The following is a 4365-nucleotide window of genomic DNA, read 5'->3' on the forward strand; positions in this document are numbered from 1 at the left end:
AAAATATATCTATAAGAAACCTCAATGTAAAATTTTGATAATGACATTTTGTGATATGAAATTGACTTTAAAAATGTTCATACTTAAAAAGTACTGGAAATATGTATTCAGTATAAAATGAAACTCACTTATTTCTAAACTAACAAATTTTTCATTTAATAAAGTATTTTTTATTAGAAAAGGATTTTAACCAGTTTATCTGAGTACAGATATAAAAACATATTTTAAAATAATTCTGAAAAATTTGATTTTGTGAATTTTTTACATCACAAATTACTTGTATAAATGTTTCAAATATTATGAACATTTTAATAAAAATCAATTAAGATAATAAAATATGCAAGTTACAGGTTAACTGTCAATAAAATTTATTTATTCTTAAATATAACAAGAAATTATTGGTGATTTTACAAAAATAAAAAATATTTATTTTAAAATAACATAATAATCTGAAATTACTAAAATTCTGATTTTTTTTTTACCCTTGGTAAAAATAGGCACATTATTTAACACTAATACAAGCCTTTTGTTATGGGATTCTTTGCAAAAGCAACAATTTTCCTTTATATCAAAGCTTCTGAACAATAGTATATAAAAGAAATGTAACAATGCATTAAATTGTTTTTATTCAAAGTTGAAATATTTATTGTTGATTTCAATTGTTGTCTTTATTTAAATTTTTCATAACTAAACCACAAGTGTTATAGATAAATTTATTAAATTTGATAACACTTCTAAATATTTACAGAAATAATATTTGTACATACATTATGCTATTTTTTAAATCCACATCAAAATAGATATAAAAATCACAATGGCTATTTTATTTTCGATATTTATTTTTTATCATTATAAAGATTACAAAAACTTTATGGAAAAGGTGAAATTTCAATGATAACTGAAAAAAAACCTTGTTATTATCTGGCCCACGAGCCTTATCATTTTTTAAACTTCCTAATTTTGTCTTAACCAGCTCAAAGTAAAATAATTAAGATTAATTTTGTATTATAACATACATAGTTTTATCTAACTTCCAATAATATTATTTGTATTCTAGTTTTTTATTACATTTCTGAAATTATTAACTTTTCTTTTGAAAGCAAATAATTTGATTATCTGTAAGTCGTAATTTAGGTTAATACACAAATGGCTCAGTATGCATGTTAAATACTTTTTATAATTTATATTTTTACAAATACCCTTTTTGTTTTAAATAACTCGAAATCAAGTTGATAATTATAATTATTAAACTTGTAAAGGCAGTAGTGTACATCTCATTAAATTTAATGAAATACAGTATTAAATTCTAATGAATTTCAGATAAATATATATTTCAAAACTCACTTGTGTCTTCAATGCTTTTTGTGCTTTCTCTGGCCTTCTGATTCACTGCCACTGCATGCATCTTTATATTGTGAACGATGAAAATAAAATAATTTAATTACATTGAAATATTGTTATTATCTACATGGAAGATATAATCACATGGCAGTAATCATGTGTAAAAATAGTTGAAAAACAAATATATAATTATCTAGCACATATTATGATGAAATTATAATATGCAATTATAATATGCTCAAACTGATGCAGAAGATCTGGAAATTTTTAAAATTTATGAATGTTTAGTTGCACATTATCAGATTTGTAGCAAAAATTTAGCAATAAGCCAGAAATTTTGTAATATTGAATCAGCTACTGAGGAAAATGATAGGTAGATATTATGATACTTTTCCAGTATAAAAACTGTATTATGCAGAGTTAATGAGTTTATCATAATAAACCTTTGCTTCTTATATTTAAAACAAATTAAGTGAGATAGACTTATACATTATTATTTCTTACCAATGTTTCCCACTACTCATACAATTTCTTGATGACTTTGAGGATTTAGACCCTCTGGAAGATTTTGACACCTCGCTATCATTATCAGAACCTTTCCTGCTGTGGTGTTGCCTTCAGGTTATAAATGTATACACAAGTTAATAAATTATTACTACTTCAGCTGGTAAAATATTAAATAACTATATTATATAACTTATTTGCTAGTTCCACAAATATTCTATTATGTTTCACTCTAAAATTTTAGTGATCACTTAGTGAGTGAAAATATTGTCAAAAACAAATAAAAGTTAGTTCACCGTCTTCTCCTGGAATCACTCTCCATTGAGGTTGAGTGTTGATGGATACAAACTTTTTAGTGACCGAGGAGAAGGGTTGGTTGAATTTGAATAGACCTCTGTCAATTGCACAACTTGAATTTTATTAAATTATTTTACATATTAGTAAATATAATACACATACTTTAACTAAAGAGTTTAATATCAAGAAATAATGACCTAGAATAATGCCACTTTCTCCTAATGAAGTATATTAGAAATAATTATAAAGAATGTTCAAACGTAATCTGTATACTCAACATAATTAAATGAGTATTTGTAATTTGTATATATGGCTAAGTAACTAAGGCTATCAACTGCCTTCCAAAAATTTCAACTACTGATCAAAGGGAAAGCAGTGAATCAGCAGCATTTACCACTCACCATCTACACTAAGGCATTTACTGTCACACCTATAAGCCACCAACAGTGCAGAGAATATTTTGTGGAATCTCAAGGATTCAAACCCACCTTGCCAGCTCTAAAAGTCAGAACTCTGCCATAGGTCAACCTTCACCCAAATGAAAAGAGGGTCGAACATCTTTTATGTTTCAATAAGCATATAGCACATTTATCATAACTTTTTGATGAAACAAAATTCACTAAAATGACTTAATTATAAAGTAAAATATTTATCATTATAGTGAAAACGACTTCCATGCTACCCATGGTGAAAGCACTAATATTCAAATTATATTTTATTCAGAAACCAGTACATAAGCAAATTTATTTTAAGAACAAAGTAATTTACATAAATATTTTCATGTAATAATTTACCCTCTTAAGTTTATCAGTTTAATTTCTGAAGCAAAATAAAATCTTTATATCAATTATGTGATACAATATTCCTGTATTGTATGGCAAAAAACAATCATCACAGTTACTTGCTAAGCTTACAACAGCATTTCTACAAACCATCGAGAGTGAAACTGATGGGTTTTTTTATCTACTTTTGAAGTCATCTATCTACTCAGTCATGGATGCTTTGAGCACTTTTTTTGTACTTATATATGATCTTTCAAGTGCAACAGAAGATCTATGGAAAGTTTGTTAAGATATGGGAGTCTAAGATTAACATTGTCATCCTTCACTAAAGCTTGTTGCAGAGTCAGGAAATAGTGTTTACTCATGGCCATCAGACTGAACAGGGTCAATGATGAAGAAAGTAGTTCCAAAGTGTTAGGTATTAGAATTTCAAATAGCTTGAAATTGAATAAACTGATAAATTTAAATGTAGTAGTTAAATTGTACTTTGGATTTAGTATTGAAATATATGCCGATATACATTCAGTTTATGATATTTGCCAACGAGATTGACACACAGTTTTCTTTTTCAACACAAATACATTTTAATATACACACAACAATACAATTTACAATAAAAGTTGTTACAAATAGTTATTACAAACAATAATTTATAAACAAAAGTTTCACAAACTTACAAGCAATATAAAGTTTTCTTTCTAGTCTGGTACATCTTCCATATCTTATTGAGTGAGTTAATAATAATTTGTAGGTACAATTCGCTTAACGCGAAGCAAGCTAGCTTTGTCCTTTGCTATCTATCGGCCACACACGCAAAGTTTTCTACGATGAATTTATATAATGTTTTCGTAAAAATACTAATGTCTGATAAGAATCCGCTGAAGTTAAACGATTTGTAATGTTCGAACTTTGTAAAGGTTCCTGGTCAAATATCTGAAGTTTTCCGGTTAATAAGTATTATAACAATCACAATTATGGCTTCCAAAGTTAACTGCACACTAACAATAGATATTCTCGTTTTCGACGCGTCGCGTTAGTTATATTTATAGGCGTGTGGAGGCGTTCTAGAAATTTCAGTTTTCGGTAACAATACTGAACTACATTTAAGCGTTTACGTATATTCATATACTGTTGGCTCTTACTCACGAGAATCTTCTACCACTTTCGAGGAGTTTCACAATACATATTTAACACTATAAGTTATGCATGTTTTAAAATATAAACTTAATCTAAACAAACGTTGATATTAAAATAAATATATAATAACAAATTCGTTACAAAAGGCAACATGGAACATTAAATACCTTTTTTATAAAGTGTAATTATCCCTTTTTCTGTACAACCATGATAAATTTATAGTACTGTTGTAAGCTATGCTTTAAGTATTTTAATTCAAATGTTTTGTTTTTGTATGACATTATGATGATGTCTAGATTTGGTG

The 4365-nt window shown here is 26.8% G+C and overlaps 1 long non-coding RNA gene across 4 annotated transcripts in view; it reads right to left on the reverse strand.

Moving 5' to 3' along the window:
- Positions 1–4125, reverse strand: part of LOC111085617 — a 25617-nt gene extending 21492 nt beyond the window's left edge. For 2 of the 4 annotated variants that reach the window (XR_002610433.1, XR_002610434.1), the window contains exons 1-3: positions 3602–4111; positions 1846–1956; positions 1345–1405 (exon numbers count right to left, since the gene is read on the reverse strand). This is a non-coding gene — a long non-coding RNA (uncharacterized LOC111085617). Of the gene's footprint in view, positions 1–790; positions 1406–1845; positions 1957–3601 lie in introns of those variants that run through there. The other 2 variants (XR_002610432.1, XR_002610431.1) reach the window with 2 other exon arrangements.
- Between the last annotated feature and the right edge of the window lie 240 nt (positions 4126–4365).

This window comes from Limulus polyphemus, unplaced genomic scaffold (genome assembly GCF_000517525.1).
Source record: "Limulus polyphemus unplaced genomic scaffold, Limulus_polyphemus-2.1.2 Scaffold509, whole genome shotgun sequence".
In the NCBI taxonomy this organism is placed as follows: Eukaryota; Metazoa; Arthropoda; class Merostomata; order Xiphosura; family Limulidae; genus Limulus; species Limulus polyphemus.